This window comes from Astyanax mexicanus, chromosome 20 (assembly GCF_023375975.1).
Source record: "Astyanax mexicanus isolate ESR-SI-001 chromosome 20, AstMex3_surface, whole genome shotgun sequence".
Lineage (NCBI taxonomy): Eukaryota > Metazoa > Chordata > Actinopteri > Characiformes > Acestrorhamphidae > Astyanax > Astyanax mexicanus.
Window position 1 is genome coordinate 10,581,879 of NC_064427.1, and position 20,622 is coordinate 10,602,500.

The window sequence follows — 20,622 nt, forward strand, 5'->3', positions numbered from 1 at the left end:
GTTTCCGGCAGGGGGGAGGGTCTTTTTCGAGCGCGTTCCGTTTTCCCTCCGTTTTTGTTCTTTTTTTTTTTTTTTTTTTTTTTTTTTTACATTTTTTCTTATTTTGTTATATGTGATATGTCGTTTAGCTGGTCTCTTTGTGTTCTTTTGTGTCCCTTTGTGCTCTTTAGGCAACCGAGACTGTACCCGCCCAGGCGTGACATCATCAGGAATCGGGCGCGTTAACTGGAGGAAAAGACAGAAAAGTCGACGGTTGCCTTCCCTCTCGAGCTTCCTTCGCTCCCTGCCTTCCTCCAGCTGTCTCGGCCCTTTTTGGACCTCGGAGGGCTCTGCGGAGTTACGGGTATAGCTCGGGTTTCTCTTCATTCACGTATAAATCTTTCGCCTTTTACTAAAGATTTCCGTGGAGAGGAACGTTGACGAGTATTGTTTATTTTTTGAAGGCTTTGCTTTTAGCAAAGCTGCATATTTTGGTCAATAAAAGAAATCAAATAAATAAATAAATAAATAAATAAAGAATGAAAGAAAGAAAGAAAGAAAGAAAAGGAAAGGAAAAAGTCAAACCTCTTTGAACAACGGCTAGAGTAGGGAGGCATTAATTGGCTGAGAAATCTGCTGGCTTCGCCGCTTAGTAGCTACATAGTAAAAAGAAGGGCCCCGCAACCAGGTGGCGATATTCGGGTTATCGCTTCTCGGCCTTTTGGCTAAGATCAAGTGTAGTATCTGTTCTTATCAGTTTAATATCTGATACGCCCTCTATATGAGGGCTACATATTAAATGGATTTTTAGAACAGGGAGCCAGAACAGGAGCTTGCTCCTTCTGCTCCACGCATCGACCTGGTATTGCAGTACCTCCAGGAGCGGTGCACCTTCCTTACAGCGGTGCAAAGAAAGAAGAAACGACTGGGTCGTTGGCTGAGTACTTGAAGAGTGCTTGATTTTTTGTGGGGGAGGGGTCGGTTCTTGTGATTTGTCTTGTGTTTTTTGAAGTGAATGAATGCATGTTTGTGTTGTTGTTCTTGTTCTGTTTATTTATTTATTTATTTATTTATTTAACGACGTTGTTTCCGGCAGGGGGGAGGGTCTTTTTCGAGCGCGTTCCGTTTTCCCTCCGTTTTTGTTCTTTTTTTTTTTTTTTTTTTTTTTTTTTTTTTACATTTTTTTTCTTATTTTGTTATATGTGATATGTCGTTTAGCTGGTCTCTTTGTGTTCTTTTGTGTCCCTTTGTGCTCTTTAGGCAACCGAGACTGTACCCGCCCAGGCGTGACATCATCAGGAATCGGGCGCGTTAACTGGAGGAAAAGACAGAAAAGTCGACGGTTGCCTTCCCTCTCGAGCTTCCTTCGCTCCCTGCCTTCCTCCAGCTGTCTCGGCCCTTTTTGGACCTCGGAGGGCTCTGCGGAGTTACGGGTATAGCTCGGGTTTCTCTTCATTCACGTATAAATCTTTCGCCTTTTACTAAAGATTTCCGTGGAGAGGAACGTTGACGAGTATTGTTTATTTTTTGAAGGCTTTGCTTTTAGCAAAGCTGCATATTTTGGTCAATAAAAGAAATCAAATAAATAAATAAATAAATAAATAAAGAATGAAAGAAAGAAAGAAAGAAAAGGAAAGGAAAAAGTCAAACCTCTTTGAACAACGGCTAGAGTAGGGAGGCATTAATTGGCTGAGAAATCTGCTGGCTTCGCCGCTTAGTAGCTACATAGTAAAAAGAAGGGCCCCGCAACCAGGTGGCGATATTCGGGTTATCGCTTCTCGGCCTTTTGGCTAAGATCAAGTGTAGTATCTGTTCTTATCAGTTTAATATCTGATACGCCCTCTATATGAGGGCTACATATTAAATGGATTTTTAGAACAGGGAGCCAGAACAGGAGCTTGCTCCTTCTGCTCCACGCATCGACCTGGTATTGCAGTACCTCCAGGAGCGGTGCACCTTCCTTACAGCGGTGCAAAGAAAGAAGAAACGACTGGGTCGTTGGCTGAGTACTTGAAGAGTGCTTGATTTTTTGTGGGGGAGGGGTCGGTTCTTGTGATTTGTCTTGTGTTTTTTGAAGTGAATGAATGCATGTTTGTGTTGTTGTTCTTGTTCTGTTTATTTATTTATTTATTTATTTATTTAATGACGTTGTTTCCGGCAGGGGGGAGGGTCTTTTTCGAGCGCGTTCCGTTTTCCCTCCGTTTTTGTTCTTTTTTTTTTTTTTTTTTTTTTTTTTTTACATTTTTTCTTATTTTGTTATATGTGATATGTCGTTTAGCTGGTCTCTTTGTGTTCTTTTGTGTCCCTTTGTGCTCTTTAGGCAACCGAGACTGTACCCGCCCAGGCGTGACATCATCAGGAATCGGGCGCGTTAACTGGAGGAAAAGACAGAAAAGTCGACGGTTGCCTTCCCTCTCGAGCTTCCTTCGCTCCCTGCCTTCCTCCAGCTGTCTCGGCCCTTTTTGGACCTCGGAGGGCTCTGCGGAGTTACGGGTATAGCTCGGGTTTCTCTTCATTCACGTATAAATCTTTCGCCTTTTACTAAAGATTTCCGTGGAGAGGAACGTTGACGAGTATTGTTTATTTTTTGAAGGCTTTGCTTTTAGCAAAGCTGCATATTTTGGTCAATAAAAGAAATCAAATAAATAAATAAATAAATAAATAAAGAATGAAAGAAAGAAAGAAAGAAAGAAAAGGAAAGGAAAAAGTCAAACCTCTTTGAACAACGGCTAGAGTAGGGAGGCATTAATTGGCTGAGAAATCTGCTGGCTTCGCCGCTTAGTAGCTACATAGTAAAAAGAAGGGCCCCGCAACCAGGTGGCGATATTCGGGTTATCGCTTCTCGGCCTTTTGGCTAAGATCAAGTGTAGTATCTGTTCTTATCAGTTTAATATCTGATACGCCCTCTATATGAGGGCTACATATTAAATGGATTTTTAGAACAGGGAGCCAGAACAGGAGCTTGCTCCTTCTGCTCCACGCATCGACCTGGTATTGCAGTACCTCCAGGAGCGGTGCACCTTCCTTACAGCGGTGCAAAGAAAGAAGAAACGACTGGGTCGTTGGCTGAGTACTTGAAGAGTGCTTGATTTTTTGTGGGGGAGGGGTCGGTTCTTGTGATTTGTCTTGTGTTTTTTGAAGTGAATGAATGCATGTTTGTGTTGTTGTTCTTGTTCTGTTTATTTATTTATTTATTTATTTATTTAACGACGTTGTTTCCGGCAGGGGGGAGGGTCTTTTTCGAGCGCGTTCCGTTTTCCCTCCGTTTTTGTTCTTTTTTTTTTTTTTTTTTTTTTTTTTTTTTTACATTTTTTTTCTTATTTTGTTATATGTGATATGTCGTTTAGCTGGTCTCTTTGTGTTCTTTTGTGTCCCTTTGTGCTCTTTAGGCAACCGAGACTGTACCCGCCCAGGCGTGACATCATCAGGAATCGGGCGCGTTAACTGGAGGAAAAGACAGAAAAGTCGACGGTTGCCTTCCCTCTCGAGCTTCCTTCGCTCCCTGCCTTCCTCCAGCTGTCTCGGCCCTTTTTGGACCTCGGAGGGCTCTGCGGAGTTACGGGTATAGCTCGGGTTTCTCTTCATTCACGTATAAATCTTTCGCCTTTTACTAAAGATTTCCGTGGAGAGGAACGTTGACGAGTATTGTTTATTTTTTGAAGGCTTTGCTTTTAGCAAAGCTGCATATTTTGGTCAATAAAAGAAATCAAATAAATAAATAAATAAATAAATAAAGAATGAAAGAAAGAAAGAAAGAAAGAAAAGGAAAGGAAAAAGTCAAACCTCTTTGAACAACGGCTAGAGTAGGGAGGCATTAATTGGCTGAGAAATCTGCTGGCTTCGCCGCTTAGTAGCTACATAGTAAAAAGAAGGGCCCCGCAACCAGGTGGCGATATTCGGGTTATCGCTTCTCGGCCTTTTGGCTAAGATCAAGTGTAGTATCTGTTCTTATCAGTTTAATATCTGATACGCCCTCTATATGAGGGCTACATATTAAATGGATTTTTAGAACAGGGAGCCAGAACAGGAGCTTGCTCCTTCTGCTCCACGCATCGACCTGGTATTGCAGTACCTCCAGGAGCGGTGCACCTTCCTTACAGCGGTGCAAAGAAAGAAGAAACGACTGGGTCGTTGGCTGAGTACTTGAAGAGTGCTTGATTTTTTGTGGGGGAGGGGTCGGTTCTTGTGATTTGTCTTGTGTTTTTTGAAGTGAATGAATGCATGTTTGTGTTGTTGTTCTTGTTCTGTTTATTTATTTATTTATTTATTTATTTAATGACGTTGTTTCCGGCAGGGGGGAGGGTCTTTTTCGAGCGCGTTCCGTTTTCCCTCCGTTTTTGTTCTTTTTTTTTTTTTTTTTTTTTTTTTTTACATTTTTTCTTATTTTGTTATATGTGATATGTCGTTTAGCTGGTCTCTTTGTGTTCTTTTGTGTCCCTTTGTGCTCTTTAGGCAACCGAGACTGTACCCGCCCAGGCGTGACATCATCAGGAATCGGGCGCGTTAACTGGAGGAAAAGACAGAAAAGTCGACGGTTGCCTTCCCTCTCGAGCTTCCTTCGCTCCCTGCCTTCCTCCAGCTGTCTCGGCCCTTTTTGGACCTCGGAGGGCTCTGCGGAGTTACGGGTATAGCTCGGGTTTCTCTTCATTCACGTATAAATCTTTCGCCTTTTACTAAAGATTTCCGTGGAGAGGAACGTTGACGAGTATTGTTTATTTTTTGAAGGCTTTGCTTTTAGCAAAGCTGCATATTTTGGTCAATAAAAGAAATCAAATAAATAAATAAATAAATAAATAAAGAATGAAAGAAAGAAAGAAAGAAAGAAAAGGAAAGGAAAAAGTCAAACCTCTTTGAACAACGGCTAGAGTAGGGAGGCATTAATTGGCTGAGAAATCTGCTGGCTTCGCCGCTTAGTAGCTACATAGTAAAAAGAAGGGCCCCGCAACCAGGTGGCGATATTCGGGTTATCGCTTCTCGGCCTTTTGGCTAAGATCAAGTGTAGTATCTGTTCTTATCAGTTTAATATCTGATACGCCCTCTATATGAGGGCTACATATTAAATGGATTTTTAGAACAGGGAGCCAGAACAGGAGCTTGCTCCTTCTGCTCCACGCATCGACCTGGTATTGCAGTACCTCCAGGAGCGGTGCACCTTCCTTACAGCGGTGCAAAGAAAGAAGAAACGACTGGGTCGTTGGCTGAGTACTTGAAGAGTGCTTGACTTTTTGTGGGGGAGGGGTCGGTTCTTGTGATTTGTCTTGTGTTTTTTGAAGTGAATGAATGCATGTTTGTGTTGTTGTTCTTGTTCTGTTTATTTATTTATTTATTTATTTATTTAACGACGTTGTTTCCGGCAGGGGGGAGGGTCTTTTTCGAGCGCGTTCCGTTTTCCCTCCGTTTTTGTTCTTTTTTTTTTTTTTTTTTTTTTTTTTTTTTACATTTTTTTTCTTATTTTGTTATATGTGATATGTCGTTTAGCTGGTCTCTTTGTGTTCTTTTGTGTCCCTTTGTGCTCTTTAGGCAACCGAGACTGTACCCGCCCAGGCGTGACATCATCAGGAATCGGGCGCGTTAACTGGAGGAAAAGACAGAAAAGTCGACGGTTGCCTTCCCTCTCGAGCTTCCTTCGCTCCCTGCCTTCCTCCAGCTGTCTCGGCCCTTTTTGGACCTCGGAGGGCTCTGCGGAGTTACGGGTATAGCTCGGGTTTCTCTTCATTCACGTATAAATCTTTCGCCTTTTACTAAAGATTTCCGTGGAGAGGAACGTTGACGAGTATTGTTTATTTTTTGAAGGCTTTGCTTTTAGCAAAGCTGCATATTTTGGTCAATAAAAGAAATCAAATAAATAAATAAATAAATAAATAAAGAATGAAAGAAAGAAAGAAAGAAAAGGAAAGGAAAAAGTCAAACCTCTTTGAACAACGGCTAGAGTAGGGAGGCATTAATTGGCTGAGAAATCTGCTGGCTTCGCCGCTTAGTAGCTACATAGTAAAAAGAAGGGCCCCGCAACCAGGTGGCGATATTCGGGTTATCGCTTCTCGGCCTTTTGGCTAAGATCAAGTGTAGTATCTGTTCTTATCAGTTTAATATCTGATACGCCCTCTATATGAGGGCTACATATTAAATGGATTTTTAGAACAGGGAGCCAGAACAGGAGCTTGCTCCTTCTGCTCCACGCATCGACCTGGTATTGCAGTACCTCCAGGAGCGGTGCACCTTCCTTACAGCGGTGCAAAGAAAGAAGAAACGACTGGGTCGTTGGCTGAGTACTTGAAGAGTGCTTGACTTTTTGTGGGGGAGGGGTCGGTTCTTGTGATTTGTCTTGTGTTTTTTGAAGTGAATGAATGCATGTTTGTGTTGTTGTTCTTGTTCTGTTTATTTATTTATTTATTTATTTATTTAACGACGTTGTTTCCGGCAGGGGGGAGGGTCTTTTTCGAGCGCGTTCCGTTTTCCCTCCGTTTTTGTTCTTTTTTTTTTTTTTTTTTTTTTTTTTTTTTTACATTTTTTTTCTTATTTTGTTATATGTGATATGTCGTTTAGCTGGTCTCTTTGTGTTCTTTTGTGTCCCTTTGTGCTCTTTAGGCAACCGAGACTGTACCCGCCCAGGCGTGACATCATCAGGAATCGGGCGCGTTAACTGGAGGAAAAGACAGAAAAGTCGACGGTTGCCTTCCCTCTCGAGCTTCCTTCGCTCCCTGCCTTCCTCCAGCTGTCTCGGCCCTTTTTGGACCTCGGAGGGCTCTGCGGAGTTACGGGTATAGCTCGGGTTTCTCTTCATTCACGTATAAATCTTTCGCCTTTTACTAAAGATTTCCGTGGAGAGGAACGTTGACGAGTATTGTTTATTTTTTGAAGGCTTTGCTTTTAGCAAAGCTGCATATTTTGGTCAATAAAAGAAATCAAATAAATAAATAAATAAATAAATAAAGAATGAAAGAAAGAAAGAAAGAAAAGGAAAGGAAAAAGTCAAACCTCTTTGAACAACGGCTAGAGTAGGGAGGCATTAATTGGCTGAGAAATCTGCTGGCTTCGCCGCTTAGTAGCTACATAGTAAAAAGAAGGGCCCCGCAACCAGGTGGCGATATTCGGGTTATCGCTTCTCGGCCTTTTGGCTAAGATCAAGTGTAGTATCTGTTCTTATCAGTTTAATATCTGATACGCCCTCTATATGAGGGCTACATATTAAATGGATTTTTAGAACAGGGAGCCAGAACAGGAGCTTGCTCCTTCTGCTCCACGCATCGACCTGGTATTGCAGTACCTCCAGGAGCGGTGCACCTTCCTTACAGCGGTGCAAAGAAAGAAGAAACGACTGGGTCGTTGGCTGAGTACTTGAAGAGTGCTTGACTTTTTGTGGGGGAGGGGTCGGTTCTTGTGATTTGTCTTGTGTTTTTTGAAGTGAATGAATGCATGTTTGTGTTGTTGTTCTTGTTCTGTTTATTTATTTATTTATTTATTTATTTAACGACGTTGTTTCCGGCAGGGGGGAGGGTCTTTTTCGAGCGCGTTCCGTTTTCCCTCCGTTTTTGTTCTTTTTTTTTTTTTTTTTTTTTTTTTTTTTTTACATTTTTTTTCTTATTTTGTTATATGTGATATGTCGTTTAGCTGGTCTCTTTGTGTTCTTTTGTGTCCCTTTGTGCTCTTTAGGCAACCGAGACTGTACCCGCCCAGGCGTGACATCATCAGGAATCGGGCGCGTTAACTGGAGGAAAAGACAGAAAAGTCGACGGTTGCCTTCCCTCTCGAGCTTCCTTCGCTCCCTGCCTTCCTCCAGCTGTCTCGGCCCTTTTTGGACCTCGGAGGGCTCTGCGGAGTTACGGGTATAGCTCGGGTTTCTCTTCATTCACGTATAAATCTTTCGCCTTTTACTAAAGATTTCCGTGGAGAGGAACGTTGACGAGTATTGTTTATTTTTTGAAGGCTTTGCTTTTAGCAAAGCTGCATATTTTGGTCAATAAAAGAAATCAAATAAATAAATAAATAAATAAAGAATGAAAGAAAGAAAGAAAGAAAGAAAGAAAGAAAGAAAAGGAAAGGAAAAAGTCAAACCTCTTTGAACAACGGCTAGAGTAGGGAGGCATTAATTGGCTGAGAAATCTGCTGGCTTCGCCGCTTAGTAGCTACATAGTAAAAAGAAGGGCCCCGCAACCAGGTGGCGATATTCGGGTTATCGCTTCTCGGCCTTTTGGCTAAGATCAAGTGTAGTATCTGTTCTTATCAGTTTAATATCTGATACGCCCTCTATATGAGGGCTACATATTAAATGGATTTTTAGAACAGGGAGCCAGAACAGGAGCTTGCTCCTTCTGCTCCACGCATCGACCTGGTATTGCAGTACCTCCAGGAGCGGTGCACCTTCCTTACAGCGGTGCAAAGAAAGAAGAAACGACTGGGTCGTTGGCTGAGTACTTGAAGAGTGCTTGACTTTTTGTGGGGGAGGGGTCGGTTCTTGTGATTTGTCTTGTGTTTTTTGAAGTGAATGAATGCATGTTTGTGTTGTTGTTCTTGTTCTGTTTATTTATTTATTTATTTATTTATTTAATGACGTTGTTTCCGGCAGGGGGGAGGGTCTTTTTCGAGCGCGTTCCGTTTTCCCTCCGTTTTTGTTCTTTTTTTTTTTTTTTTTTTTTTTTTTTTTTTACATTTTTTTTCTTATTTTGTTATATGTGATATGTCGTTTAGCTGGTCTCTTTGTGTTCTTTTGTGTCCCTTTGTGCTCTTTAGGCAACCGAGACTGTACCCGCCCAGGCGTGACATCATCAGGAATCGGGCGCGTTAACTGGAGGAAAAGACAGAAAAGTCGACGGTTGCCTTCCCTCTCGAGCTTCCTTCGCTCCCTGCCTTCCTCCAGCTGTCTCGGCCCTTTTTGGACCTCGGAGGGCTCTGCGGAGTTACGGGTATAGCTCGGGTTTCTCTTCATTCACGTATAAATCTTTCGCCTTTTACTAAAGATTTCCGTGGAGAGGAACGTTGACGAGTATTGTTTATTTTTTGAAGGCTTTGCTTTTAGCAAAGCTGCATATTTTGGTCAATAAAAGAAATCAAATAAATAAATAAATAAATAAATAAAGAATGAAAGAAAGAAAGAAAGAAAAGGAAAGGAAAAAGTCAAACCTCTTTGAACAACGGCTAGAGTAGGGAGGCATTAATTGGCTGAGAAATCTGCTGGCTTCGCCGCTTAGTAGCTACATAGTAAAAAGAAGGGCCCCGCAACCAGGTGGCGATATTCGGGTTATCGCTTCTCGGCCTTTTGGCTAAGATCAAGTGTAGTATCTGTTCTTATCAGTTTAATATCTGATACGCCCTCTATATGAGGGCTACATATTAAATGGATTTTTAGAACAGGGAGCCAGAACAGGAGCTTGCTCCTTCTGCTCCACGCATCGACCTGGTATTGCAGTACCTCCAGGAGCGGTGCACCTTCCTTACAGCGGTGCAAAGAAAGAAGAAACGACTGGGTCGTTGGCTGAGTACTTGAAGAGTGCTTGACTTTTTGTGGGGGAGGGGTCGGTTCTTGTGATTTGTCTTGTGTTTTTTGAAGTGAATGAATGCATGTTTGTGTTGTTGTTCTTGTTCTGTTTATTTATTTATTTATTTATTTATTTAACGACGTTGTTTCCGGCAGGGGGGAGGGTCTTTTTCGAGCGCGTTCCGTTTTCCCTCCGTTTTTGTTCTTTTTTTTTTTTTTTTTTTTTTTTTTTTTTTACATTTTTTTTCTTATTTTGTTATATGTGATATGTCGTTTAGCTGGTCTCTTTGTGTTCTTTTGTGTCCCTTTGTGCTCTTTAGGCAACCGAGACTGTACCCGCCCAGGCGTGACATCATCAGGAATCGGGCGCGTTAACTGGAGGAAAAGACAGAAAAGTCGACGGTTGCCTTCCCTCTCGAGCTTCCTTCGCTCCCTGCCTTCCTCCAGCTGTCTCGGCCCTTTTTGGACCTCGGAGGGCTCTGCGGAGTTACGGGTATAGCTCGGGTTTCTCTTCATTCACGTATAAATCTTTCGCCTTTTACTAAAGATTTCCGTGGAGAGGAACGTTGACGAGTATTGTTTATTTTTTGAAGGCTTTGCTTTTAGCAAAGCTGCATATTTTGGTCAATAAAAGAAATCAAATAAATAAATAAATAAATAAAGAATGAAAGAAAGAAAGAAAGAAAGAAAGAAAGAAAGAAAGAAAAGGAAAGGAAAAAGTCAAACCTCTTTGAACAACGGCTAGAGTAGGGAGGCATTAATTGGCTGAGAAATCTGCTGGCTTCGCCGCTTAGTAGCTACATAGTAAAAAGAAGGGCCCCGCAACCAGGTGGCGATATTCGGGTTATCGCTTCTCGGCCTTTTGGCTAAGATCAAGTGTAGTATCTGTTCTTATCAGTTTAATATCTGATACGCCCTCTATATGAGGGCTACATATTAAATGGATTTTTAGAACAGGGAGCCAGAACAGGAGCTTGCTCCTTCTGCTCCACGCATCGACCTGGTATTGCAGTACCTCCAGGAGCGGTGCACCTTCCTTACAGCGGTGCAAAGAAAGAAGAAACGACTGGGTCGTTGGCTGAGTACTTGAAGAGTGCTTGACTTTTTGTGGGGGAGGGGTCGGTTCTTGTGATTTGTCTTGTGTTTTTTGAAGTGAATGAATGCATGTTTGTGTTGTTGTTCTTGTTCTGTTTATTTATTTATTTATTTATTTATTTAACGACGTTGTTTCCGGCAGGGGGGAGGGTCTTTTTCGAGCGCGTTCCGTTTTCCCTCCGTTTTTGTTCTTTTTTTTTTTTTTTTTTTTTTTTTTTTTTTACATTTTTTTTCTTATTTTGTTATATGTGATATGTCGTTTAGCTGGTCTCTTTGTGTTCTTTTGTGTCCCTTTGTGCTCTTTAGGCAACCGAGACTGTACCCGCCCAGGCGTGACATCATCAGGAATCGGGCGCGTTAACTGGAGGAAAAGACAGAAAAGTCGACGGTTGCCTTCCCTCTCGAGCTTCCTTCGCTCCCTGCCTTCCTCCAGCTGTCTCGGCCCTTTTTGGACCTCGGAGGGCTCTGCGGAGTTACGGGTATAGCTCGGGTTTCTCTTCATTCACGTATAAATCTTTCGCCTTTTACTAAAGATTTCCGTGGAGAGGAACGTTGACGAGTATTGTTTATTTTTTGAAGGCTTTGCTTTTAGCAAAGCTGCATATTTTGGTCAATAAAAGAAATCAAATAAATAAATAAATAAATAAATAAAGAATGAAAGAAAGAAAGAAAGAAAAGGAAAGGAAAAAGTCAAACCTCTTTGAACAACGGCTAGAGTAGGGAGGCATTAATTGGCTGAGAAATCTGCTGGCTTCGCCGCTTAGTAGCTACATAGTAAAAAGAAGGGCCCCGCAACCAGGTGGCGATATTCGGGTTATCGCTTCTCGGCCTTTTGGCTAAGATCAAGTGTAGTATCTGTTCTTATCAGTTTAATATCTGATACGCCCTCTATATGAGGGCTACATATTAAATGGATTTTTAGAACAGGGAGCCAGAACAGGAGCTTGCTCCTTCTGCTCCACGCATCGACCTGGTATTGCAGTACCTCCAGGAGCGGTGCACCTTCCTTACAGCGGTGCAAAGAAAGAAGAAACGACTGGGTCGTTGGCTGAGTACTTGAAGAGTGCTTGACTTTTTGTGGGGGAGGGGTCGGTTCTTGTGATTTGTCTTGTGTTTTTTGAAGTGAATGAATGCATGTTTGTGTTGTTGTTCTTGTTCTGTTTATTTATTTATTTATTTATTTATTTAACGACGTTGTTTCCGGCAGGGGGGAGGGTCTTTTTCGAGCGCGTTCCGTTTTCCCTCCGTTTTTGTTCTTTTTTTTTTTTTTTTTTTTTTTTTTTTTTTACATTTTTTTTCTTATTTTGTTATATGTGATATGTCGTTTAGCTGGTCTCTTTGTGTTCTTTTGTGTCCCTTTGTGCTCTTTAGGCAACCGAGACTGTACCCGCCCAGGCGTGACATCATCAGGAATCGGGCGCGTTAACTGGAGGAAAAGACAGAAAAGTCGACGGTTGCCTTCCCTCTCGAGCTTCCTTCGCTCCCTGCCTTCCTCCAGCTGTCTCGGCCCTTTTTGGACCTCGGAGGGCTCTGCGGAGTTACGGGTATAGCTCGGGTTTCTCTTCATTCACGTATAAATCTTTCGCCTTTTACTAAAGATTTCCGTGGAGAGGAACGTTGACGAGTATTGTTTATTTTTTGAAGGCTTTGCTTTTAGCAAAGCTGCATATTTTGGTCAATAAAAGAAATCAAATAAATAAATAAATAAATAAAGAATGAAAGAAAGAAAGAAAGAAAGAAAGAAAGAAAGAAAAGGAAAGGAAAAAGTCAAACCTCTTTGAACAACGGCTAGAGTAGGGAGGCATTAATTGGCTGAGAAATCTGCTGGCTTCGCCGCTTAGTAGCTACATAGTAAAAAGAAGGGCCCCGCAACCAGGTGGCGATATTCGGGTTATCGCTTCTCGGCCTTTTGGCTAAGATCAAGTGTAGTATCTGTTCTTATCAGTTTAATATCTGATACGCCCTCTATATGAGGGCTACATATTAAATGGATTTTTAGAACAGGGAGCCAGAACAGGAGCTTGCTCCTTCTGCTCCACGCATCGACCTGGTATTGCAGTACCTCCAGGAGCGGTGCACCTTCCTTACAGCGGTGCAAAGAAAGAAGAAACGACTGGGTCGTTGGCTGAGTACTTGAAGAGTGCTTGACTTTTTGTGGGGGAGGGGTCGGTTCTTGTGATTTGTCTTGTGTTTTTTGAAGTGAATGAATGCATGTTTGTGTTGTTGTTCTTGTTCTGTTTATTTATTTATTTATTTATTTATTTAATGACGTTGTTTCCGGCAGGGGGGAGGGTCTTTTTCGAGCGCGTTCCGTTTTCCCTCCGTTTTTGTTCTTTTTTTTTTTTTTTTTTTTTTTTTTTTTTTACATTTTTTTTCTTATTTTGTTATATGTGATATGTCGTTTAGCTGGTCTCTTTGTGTTCTTTTGTGTCCCTTTGTGCTCTTTAGGCAACCGAGACTGTACCCGCCCAGGCGTGACATCATCAGGAATCGGGCGCGTTAACTGGAGGAAAAGACAGAAAAGTCGACGGTTGCCTTCCCTCTCGAGCTTCCTTCGCTCCCTGCCTTCCTCCAGCTGTCTCGGCCCTTTTTGGACCTCGGAGGGCTCTGCGGAGTTACGGGTATAGCTCGGGTTTCTCTTCATTCACGTATAAATCTTTCGCCTTTTACTAAAGATTTCCGTGGAGAGGAACGTTGACGAGTATTGTTTATTTTTTGAAGGCTTTGCTTTTAGCAAAGCTGCATATTTTGGTCAATAAAAGAAATCAAATAAATAAATAAATAAATAAATAAAGAATGAAAGAAAGAAAGAAAGAAAAGGAAAGGAAAAAGTCAAACCTCTTTGAACAACGGCTAGAGTAGGGAGGCATTAATTGGCTGAGAAATCTGCTGGCTTCGCCGCTTAGTAGCTACATAGTAAAAAGAAGGGCCCCGCAACCAGGTGGCGATATTCGGGTTATCGCTTCTCGGCCTTTTGGCTAAGATCAAGTGTAGTATCTGTTCTTATCAGTTTAATATCTGATACGCCCTCTATATGAGGGCTACATATTAAATGGATTTTTAGAACAGGGAGCCAGAACAGGAGCTTGCTCCTTCTGCTCCACGCATCGACCTGGTATTGCAGTACCTCCAGGAGCGGTGCACCTTCCTTACAGCGGTGCAAAGAAAGAAGAAACGACTGGGTCGTTGGCTGAGTACTTGAAGAGTGCTTGACTTTTTGTGGGGGAGGGGTCGGTTCTTGTGATTTGTCTTGTGTTTTTTGAAGTGAATGAATGCATGTTTGTGTTGTTGTTCTTGTTCTGTTTATTTATTTATTTATTTATTTATTTAACGACGTTGTTTCCGGCAGGGGGGAGGGTCTTTTTCGAGCGCGTTCCGTTTTCCCTCCGTTTTTGTTCTTTTTTTTTTTTTTTTTTTTTTTTTTTTTTTACATTTTTTTTCTTATTTTGTTATATGTGATATGTCGTTTAGCTGGTCTCTTTGTGTTCTTTTGTGTCCCTTTGTGCTCTTTAGGCAACCGAGACTGTACCCGCCCAGGCGTGACATCATCAGGAATCGGGCGCGTTAACTGGAGGAAAAGACAGAAAAGTCGACGGTTGCCTTCCCTCTCGAGCTTCCTTCGCTCCCTGCCTTCCTCCAGCTGTCTCGGCCCTTTTTGGACCTCGGAGGGCTCTGCGGAGTTACGGGTATAGCTCGGGTTTCTCTTCATTCACGTATAAATCTTTCGCCTTTTACTAAAGATTTCCGTGGAGAGGAACGTTGACGAGTATTGTTTATTTTTTGAAGGCTTTGCTTTTAGCAAAGCTGCATATTTTGGTCAATAAAAGAAATCAAATAAATAAATAAATAAATAAAGAATGAAAGAAAGAAAGAAAGAAAGAAAGAAAGAAAGAAAGAAAAGGAAAGGAAAAAGTCAAACCTCTTTGAACAACGGCTAGAGTAGGGAGGCATTAATTGGCTGAGAAATCTGCTGGCTTCGCCGCTTAGTAGCTACATAGTAAAAAGAAGGGCCCCGCAACCAGGTGGCGATATTCGGGTTATCGCTTCTCGGCCTTTTGGCTAAGATCAAGTGTAGTATCTGTTCTTATCAGTTTAATATCTGATACGCCCTCTATATGAGGGCTACATATTAAATGGATTTTTAGAACAGGGAGCCAGAACAGGAGCTTGCTCCTTCTGCTCCACGCATCGACCTGGTATTGCAGTACCTCCAGGAGCGGTGCACCTTCCTTACAGCGGTGCAAAGAAAGAAGAAACGACTGGGTCGTTGGCTGAGTACTTGAAGAGTGCTTGACTTTTTGTGGGGGAGGGGTCGGTTCTTGTGATTTGTCTTGTGTTTTTTGAAGTGAATGAATGCATGTTTGTGTTGTTGTTCTTGTTCTGTTTATTTATTTATTTATTTATTTATTTAACGACGTTGTTTCCGGCAGGGGGGAGGGTCTTTTTCGAGCGCGTTCCGTTTTCCCTCCGTTTTTGTTCTTTTTTTTTTTTTTTTTTTTTTTTTTTTTTTACATTTTTTTTCTTATTTTGTTATATGTGATATGTCGTTTAGCTGGTCTCTTTGTGTTCTTTTGTGTCCCTTTGTGCTCTTTAGGCAACCGAGACTGTACCCGCCCAGGCGTGACATCATCAGGAATCGGGCGCGTTAACTGGAGGAAAAGACAGAAAAGTCGACGGTTGCCTTCCCTCTCGAGCTTCCTTCGCTCCCTGCCTTCCTCCAGCTGTCTCGGCCCTTTTTGGACCTCGGAGGGCTCTGCGGAGTTACGGGTATAGCTCGGGTTTCTCTTCATTCACGTATAAATCTTTCGCCTTTTACTAAAGATTTCCGTGGAGAGGAACGTTGACGAGTATTGTTTATTTTTTGAAGGCTTTGCTTTTAGCAAAGCTGCATATTTTGGTCAATAAAAGAAATCAAATAAATAAATAAATAAATAAATAAAGAATGAAAGAAAGAAAGAAAGAAAAGGAAAGGAAAAAGTCAAACCTCTTTGAACAACGGCTAGAGTAGGGAGGCATTAATTGGCTGAGAAATCTGCTGGCTTCGCCGCTTAGTAGCTACATAGTAAAAAGAAGGGCCCCGCAACCAGGTGGCGATATTCGGGTTATCGCTTCTCGGCCTTTTGGCTAAGACAGCGGTCGACTCTCTGGTGGTGCGAGATCTTGGTCTTTGTGACCCTGGTCCTTGCCTCCCGAGAGAATATTGTACTTGTCCTGGTTCGGAGATATAGAGTCTTAGGCAGTAGGCTCGGACCCTGCTTGACCTGGGACTCATTGGGGTTTCGTCTGACGGCTTCATTCCATCTTTGCTGAAGGGGGAAACCCCACTACCCGAAGGTAAGTACAATCCTTTTAACTGCATTTTAGAAATTTTAAGTATTTATTGTATTTATTTTTTTTAGTGGTTTTAGTGTTTCTTACTGAGGCTCAGGCCACCCGGTGCCTCTCAGCATGTCGGCTGCTCGTGCCGGCTTGCGGAGGCACCACAGTGTGCGCCTCATATTTAAGGAAGTGGAGGGCAAGCTCCTGGGGATGTCTCGTCTTGACTTCTCCAGGAAGCTCATTCAAGGTGCCCTCGCTTTTACACCTAATGATTTGAACTGTTTGTTGACTCTGCCCGGAAATAAAGGATTTGATGTTAGCTTCCGCTCTGCTTCCCTGCTAAAAGATTTTTGGACTCGTTTTGAAAATGTTAAAGACCAGTTCTCCATGTTTAAGGTGGAAAAACTTTCGGATAATTCACATAAAGTGGTGATTGTCAGAATGTTTAATGAAACCGTAACAGGAGAAGACATTGTTACATGGCTGGCTAGATTCTGTACCGTTAAAAGCCCACCTATCAAGGTTCTGGACGAGGACGGCATTTGGAACTGCTCGTGGCGAGTTCCCATTAAACAATGGGAAGACCCGAGCAGTTACCTAGGCCTGAGACAGATACCGTCTATGATAGTACTGGGTGAAAACCGCGGTTACATCTTTTACCAAGGTATGCCCAAACTATGCCGCAAGTGCGGAAAGTTTGGGCACCTTGCAGAGGCATGTGCAGAAATTGTGTGTGGGAAGTGTAGAGAAATTGGGCACACTTATGAGGAGTGTCCCAATGGCAGAAGGTGCAATCTTTGTGGTGAGAATTCCCATCTCTACAGAGATTGCCCCAAATCGTTTGCCAACAAATTAAAGGCCACCAAAATGGCCGCCAGGCAGCATGGCCAAGAAGAGCAGGAGAAGGAAAAGGAAGTGGAGGAGGAAGGGGCGGTCCCTGAGGTTTTGGCGGGAGATTTAAATCTCCAGCCGGCCTCAGGGAATGGCCATGCTGCAGAGGGCGGGGCTAGCATCCGGGCGGAGTTACAGCAGGAGCTGGAGGCCACACCCCTCCAGCCTGAACAAGGAAACAAGAGGATGGCGGAGCAGGAGGAGGAGGAAACCGACTCCTCCATGGTGACGGTGGAGGAGGGTGTAGTGGCCTCCAGCGGGGGTGAGTCAACCGGCTCACTCCCAAATGCTCAGGTGGGGAAAAGAGCTGCAGAGTCTCCTCTGTCTGTATTGACAGAGAAGAAACAGAGGGCCGCACAAGGTTCAGCAAGTTCTTCTTCGGAGGACCTGAACCGGCTGTGGCCCGCTGGTTCTCCAAATGAAGTGTCTTTTCTCCAGTTCAAGCTAACATCATCGACGCCCAAGGCCCCCACAGCATGTGACTGTGGGGAACCAGAGGCAAGAGGCACCAGCTCACCTCCTCTCTCCAGATTAATGGAGATAAAGGAAGAGCAGGTGTCACAGTTACTTTAAGTAACTTTTAAAATGCCTTTTTAAACTGTTTTTATTTCAGTAGTCTCTTTTAAATGAAGTACCTGGTTTAAAACCATAAATGCTCATGGCTCTTACCATTTCAACCATCAATGTTAGAAGTGTGAGAGCCGCCTCTAGAGCAGAGAGTGTCTTGTCCTTTTTAAAAGATATAAAGTCAGATGTGTTTTTATTACAAGAGTGTGCTTTGCCGTTTACAAAATCCTACAGAGATTGGGAGCAGCGGTGGGCTGCGGGTCCCTCTCTCTGGAGCGGATCACACTACAACAGAGCCGACGGTGTTGCCATTTTAATTAAGAACCCCCATATTTTGGTGAAGGGCAGCACAGTGGTGCGAGACGGACGGGCTCTTTTAGCAAACCTGACTTTTTTAGGGACGGACTTCAACATTTTAAATATTTATGGTTTTAATGATAAAAATGACAGGTACGACCTTTTAGAAGACCTGCAGCCCCACATGCTAGGGAGGGTTCCTTTAGCGGTGGGAGGGGATTTTAACTGTGTTTTAACTAGGAAAGATAGGAAAGGGAAGGGGGATGATTTTAAATTAGATAAGACATCGTTTTTATTACAGGGGTTAGTCAAGGATTTTAAATTAGTCGACTGTTTTAAAACGACGCATCCAGGGGAGGAGGGCTTCACCTGGTTCAGTGGTGATTGCGCCCGTGCCTCCCGCATCGACTATATTTTTACAAGAGACTGCCCACCAAGCGATGCTACATTATCCCCCATGTTCTTTTCCGATCACCTCATGCTCTCCTGCACCCTGTCTCTCCCCACCGGTGTGACTGTAGGGGGAGGGCTGTGGAGACTGAACTGCTCCCTGTTACAAGATAAAGAGATAGTTAGGAGTTACAGGGAGCAGTACAGTCTCTGGCAGACCCTCCAAGACTGCTACGATTCACGGGCACAGTGGTGGGAGATGGTTAAACAAAGGACCAAGACTTTTTTTAAGAAAATAGGAAAAGAGAGGAAAAACAAAGACAGACGGCGCATGTTGGGGCTGCAAAAGAGACTACAACGGTACTTTAACCTTTTATCTAATGGCATAGATTTTAGTGAGGAAGTTACAGAGGTGAAAAGGGAAATGTCGGTTTTAAATGAAATTAAAAGTAAAGCAACTATTTTAAGAAGTCGGGAGCAGGAAGTGGAAGAAGGGGAGAAGTGCACAAGGTATTTTTTTAAGAAGATTCTATCAAGGGGGGGAGGGATTGTAAATATAACAAAAGATGGGAGGGAGGAAAAAACAACGGGAGGGATTTTAAAGGCAACAGAAGAATTTTATGAAGAACTATATAGAGAAAAAAGTGTACAACCCGAAGCAATGAACGAAGTTTTAAGTTTTTTAGATAAAAACATAAGCGGTCAGGATGTTTTAACAAAAGTTTTTACAGGTGAAGAAGCTTTTAAATGTCTTAAAGGTTTTAAAAAAGGTAAGTGCCCGGGAGAGGATGGACTCCCCGTGGAATTTTATTTGACCTTTTGGGACATTTTATCAACTGACATCTTGACGGTTTTTAAAGAATTTGAGAACTTCGACCGACTTCCAGACAGTTTTAGAGTAGGTATAGTTAGTTTACTTTATAAGAAGGGCGACAAGACCGACTTAAGAAACTGGCGACCGATAACCCTTTTAAACTGTGATTGTAAACTTTTTAGTAAGATTTTATCCAGACGTATGTCTTTGGTTTTAGAGGACTTGATCCACCCGGATCAAGCCTGCGCCGTGCCCGGAAGGAAGATCACAGACAGCCTAGTGTTGGTTAGAGATGCCATCTGTTTTGCGAGAGACAGAAACATCCGACTGATAGTTCTAAATTTAGATTTTGAGAAAGCCTTTGATCGGGTCTCGCACCAGTACCTGTTCCAGGTACTGCAAAAAATGGGGTTCCCAGGGAGGTTTATTAAGTGGGTGGAGCTGCTTTATAAAGACATCAGCAGCAAAATTCGTGTAAACGGGCACCTCACAAAAGCGATCAGTGTACGCTCTGGCGTCCGCCAAGGGTGTTCGTTATCTCCGCTTCTGTACGTGGCATGTATAGAGCCGTTGGCGCAGATCTTGAGAAAGGATAAATGGATCAAAGGACTAGACTTGCCAGGTGGACTGACGGCGACCTGCACACTTTTTATGGACGACGTCACGCTTTTATGTTCTGACTTTGTATCGGTCCAAAGAGCATTGGACGTGACTGACTGGTTTGGAAGGGCCTCGGGCGCTAAGCTCAATAGGAGCAAGTCCGAGGCCCAGCTCTTTGGGCCTAGAGGGAACATTCCAACTGACCTGGACATTGATTTTAAAGTAACGGATATTAAAATTTTAGGACTCAAATTTGACAAAGAGGGTGGTGGACGGGGCAACTGGACTGACGCTTTAGCTAGGGTCAGGCAAAGATTGGGATTCTGGGGACTAAGACAGTTGACGATAGAGGGCAAGATTTTAATCATTAAATCAGTAATTTTACCCTTGCTTTTATTATTGTGCTCTGTTTTTAGTCCCCCGAGACGATTTCTTTTAGGTCTAGACCGGGCGATCTTTTATTTCCTGTGGGGGTCCAAGTGGGAGCGGCTGAGGAGGACGGAGGTGAAAAAGAGAAAGGAGAACGGAGGGAAGGGGCTCCCAGACCCCCATCTGTTTTTAGGAAGCAAGTTCGCGGCTTTACACATAAAGTATGCGACAGACCCCTCCAGACAAAACAAGACGGCGGTGATGGCAAGGTTCTGGATGGGGTCGTACTTGCAAAGTTTAAAGATTTTAAAGCCCGATCTTAAAACCCCAGTCTCTTTTACCCTGCCCACTGAATATTGTTTTATCAGAAAGTTTTTAAAGAAATATCTTTTAGAAAGTGAAGTTGTCACCATTTTAACTGATGCCAGGTCTCTTGTCTCTCTTGTGCAGGACCGGGAGGAGGTGAGCCCAGTTCCCGGCCTCACACTCGGTGAGGCCAAACAAGTTTGGAGGAACGCCGCCCACCCCGCTCTTCAGAACAAGCACAAGGACCTGTCGTGGATGGCTGCTCATGAGATCCTCCCGGTCAGGGCCGTGATGCATTCCCGGGGCATGGCTACGAACCCCATCTGCCCGCGGCCCGGGTGTGGCGAGCCCGAGACCGTGCGGCATGTGCTCTGGGAGTGCAGCGTGGCGAGGGACCTGTGGGCCTTAACCGGCCCCCTGCAATGCCCGTGCCTGCCAGCAGGGGAGGTCCAGCCCACGTTTTACCGGCTAGCGGTAAACGGGGTGGGCCAGGGCCTCGACAAGATACCAGCAGCCGACTTCG

General features: G+C 43.4%; 29 non-coding genes across 29 annotated transcripts; all 29 read left to right on the top strand.

The window, feature by feature from the left end:
* The first annotated feature begins 346 nt into the window (after positions 1–346).
* LOC125785114 (U5 spliceosomal RNA) lies at positions 347–463 on the top strand. The gene has a single exon (XR_007427744.1). It is a non-coding gene; the product is annotated as a U5 spliceosomal RNA (small nuclear RNA).
* Positions 464–684: 221 nt separating this feature from the next.
* On the top strand, positions 685–875 carry LOC125785268 (U2 spliceosomal RNA). Its single transcript, XR_007427896.1, has one exon. It is a non-coding gene; the product is annotated as a U2 spliceosomal RNA (small nuclear RNA).
* A 540-nt stretch (positions 876–1,415) lies between these two features.
* On the top strand, positions 1,416–1,532 carry LOC125785116 (U5 spliceosomal RNA). Its single transcript, XR_007427746.1, has one exon. It is a non-coding gene; the product is annotated as a U5 spliceosomal RNA (small nuclear RNA).
* A 217-nt stretch (positions 1,533–1,749) lies between these two features.
* LOC125785269 (U2 spliceosomal RNA) lies at positions 1,750–1,940 on the top strand. The gene has a single exon (XR_007427897.1). It is a non-coding gene; the product is annotated as a U2 spliceosomal RNA (small nuclear RNA).
* Positions 1,941–2,475: 535 nt separating this feature from the next.
* On the top strand, positions 2,476–2,592 carry LOC125785117 (U5 spliceosomal RNA). The gene has a single exon (XR_007427747.1). It is a non-coding gene; the product is annotated as a U5 spliceosomal RNA (small nuclear RNA).
* A 221-nt stretch (positions 2,593–2,813) lies between these two features.
* LOC125785270 (U2 spliceosomal RNA) lies at positions 2,814–3,004 on the top strand. Its single transcript, XR_007427898.1, has one exon. It is a non-coding gene; the product is annotated as a U2 spliceosomal RNA (small nuclear RNA).
* Positions 3,005–3,544: 540 nt separating this feature from the next.
* On the top strand, positions 3,545–3,661 carry LOC125785118 (U5 spliceosomal RNA). The gene has a single exon (XR_007427748.1). It is a non-coding gene; the product is annotated as a U5 spliceosomal RNA (small nuclear RNA).
* Positions 3,662–3,882: 221 nt separating this feature from the next.
* Positions 3,883–4,073, top strand: LOC125785271 (U2 spliceosomal RNA). Its single transcript, XR_007427899.1, has one exon. It is a non-coding gene; the product is annotated as a U2 spliceosomal RNA (small nuclear RNA).
* Positions 4,074–4,607: 534 nt separating this feature from the next.
* On the top strand, positions 4,608–4,724 carry LOC125785119 (U5 spliceosomal RNA). The gene has a single exon (XR_007427749.1). It is a non-coding gene; the product is annotated as a U5 spliceosomal RNA (small nuclear RNA).
* A 221-nt stretch (positions 4,725–4,945) lies between these two features.
* LOC125785272 (U2 spliceosomal RNA) lies at positions 4,946–5,136 on the top strand. Its single transcript, XR_007427900.1, has one exon. It is a non-coding gene; the product is annotated as a U2 spliceosomal RNA (small nuclear RNA).
* A 539-nt stretch (positions 5,137–5,675) lies between these two features.
* Positions 5,676–5,792, top strand: LOC125785120 (U5 spliceosomal RNA). The gene has a single exon (XR_007427750.1). It is a non-coding gene; the product is annotated as a U5 spliceosomal RNA (small nuclear RNA).
* A 217-nt stretch (positions 5,793–6,009) lies between these two features.
* On the top strand, positions 6,010–6,200 carry LOC125785274 (U2 spliceosomal RNA). The gene has a single exon (XR_007427902.1). It is a non-coding gene; the product is annotated as a U2 spliceosomal RNA (small nuclear RNA).
* Positions 6,201–6,740: 540 nt separating this feature from the next.
* Positions 6,741–6,857, top strand: LOC125785121 (U5 spliceosomal RNA). The gene has a single exon (XR_007427751.1). It is a non-coding gene; the product is annotated as a U5 spliceosomal RNA (small nuclear RNA).
* A 217-nt stretch (positions 6,858–7,074) lies between these two features.
* LOC125785275 (U2 spliceosomal RNA) lies at positions 7,075–7,265 on the top strand. The gene has a single exon (XR_007427903.1). It is a non-coding gene; the product is annotated as a U2 spliceosomal RNA (small nuclear RNA).
* A 540-nt stretch (positions 7,266–7,805) lies between these two features.
* On the top strand, positions 7,806–7,922 carry LOC125785122 (U5 spliceosomal RNA). Its single transcript, XR_007427752.1, has one exon. It is a non-coding gene; the product is annotated as a U5 spliceosomal RNA (small nuclear RNA).
* Positions 7,923–8,151: 229 nt separating this feature from the next.
* On the top strand, positions 8,152–8,342 carry LOC125785276 (U2 spliceosomal RNA). Its single transcript, XR_007427904.1, has one exon. It is a non-coding gene; the product is annotated as a U2 spliceosomal RNA (small nuclear RNA).
* Positions 8,343–8,882: 540 nt separating this feature from the next.
* Positions 8,883–8,999, top strand: LOC125785123 (U5 spliceosomal RNA). Its single transcript, XR_007427753.1, has one exon. It is a non-coding gene; the product is annotated as a U5 spliceosomal RNA (small nuclear RNA).
* Positions 9,000–9,216: 217 nt separating this feature from the next.
* On the top strand, positions 9,217–9,407 carry LOC125785277 (U2 spliceosomal RNA). Its single transcript, XR_007427905.1, has one exon. It is a non-coding gene; the product is annotated as a U2 spliceosomal RNA (small nuclear RNA).
* A 540-nt stretch (positions 9,408–9,947) lies between these two features.
* Positions 9,948–10,064, top strand: LOC125785124 (U5 spliceosomal RNA). The gene has a single exon (XR_007427754.1). It is a non-coding gene; the product is annotated as a U5 spliceosomal RNA (small nuclear RNA).
* A 233-nt stretch (positions 10,065–10,297) lies between these two features.
* On the top strand, positions 10,298–10,488 carry LOC125785278 (U2 spliceosomal RNA). Its single transcript, XR_007427906.1, has one exon. It is a non-coding gene; the product is annotated as a U2 spliceosomal RNA (small nuclear RNA).
* A 540-nt stretch (positions 10,489–11,028) lies between these two features.
* On the top strand, positions 11,029–11,145 carry LOC125785125 (U5 spliceosomal RNA). The gene has a single exon (XR_007427755.1). It is a non-coding gene; the product is annotated as a U5 spliceosomal RNA (small nuclear RNA).
* A 217-nt stretch (positions 11,146–11,362) lies between these two features.
* Positions 11,363–11,553, top strand: LOC125784929 (U2 spliceosomal RNA). Its single transcript, XR_007427571.1, has one exon. It is a non-coding gene; the product is annotated as a U2 spliceosomal RNA (small nuclear RNA).
* A 540-nt stretch (positions 11,554–12,093) lies between these two features.
* LOC125785127 (U5 spliceosomal RNA) lies at positions 12,094–12,210 on the top strand. Its single transcript, XR_007427757.1, has one exon. It is a non-coding gene; the product is annotated as a U5 spliceosomal RNA (small nuclear RNA).
* A 229-nt stretch (positions 12,211–12,439) lies between these two features.
* Positions 12,440–12,630, top strand: LOC125784930 (U2 spliceosomal RNA). The gene has a single exon (XR_007427572.1). It is a non-coding gene; the product is annotated as a U2 spliceosomal RNA (small nuclear RNA).
* Positions 12,631–13,170: 540 nt separating this feature from the next.
* LOC125785128 (U5 spliceosomal RNA) lies at positions 13,171–13,287 on the top strand. The gene has a single exon (XR_007427758.1). It is a non-coding gene; the product is annotated as a U5 spliceosomal RNA (small nuclear RNA).
* A 217-nt stretch (positions 13,288–13,504) lies between these two features.
* Positions 13,505–13,695, top strand: LOC125784931 (U2 spliceosomal RNA). The gene has a single exon (XR_007427573.1). It is a non-coding gene; the product is annotated as a U2 spliceosomal RNA (small nuclear RNA).
* Positions 13,696–14,235: 540 nt separating this feature from the next.
* Positions 14,236–14,352, top strand: LOC125785129 (U5 spliceosomal RNA). Its single transcript, XR_007427759.1, has one exon. It is a non-coding gene; the product is annotated as a U5 spliceosomal RNA (small nuclear RNA).
* A 233-nt stretch (positions 14,353–14,585) lies between these two features.
* LOC125784932 (U2 spliceosomal RNA) lies at positions 14,586–14,776 on the top strand. The gene has a single exon (XR_007427574.1). It is a non-coding gene; the product is annotated as a U2 spliceosomal RNA (small nuclear RNA).
* Positions 14,777–15,316: 540 nt separating this feature from the next.
* LOC125785130 (U5 spliceosomal RNA) lies at positions 15,317–15,433 on the top strand. Its single transcript, XR_007427760.1, has one exon. It is a non-coding gene; the product is annotated as a U5 spliceosomal RNA (small nuclear RNA).
* The last annotated feature ends 5,189 nt before the right edge of the window (positions 15,434–20,622 follow it).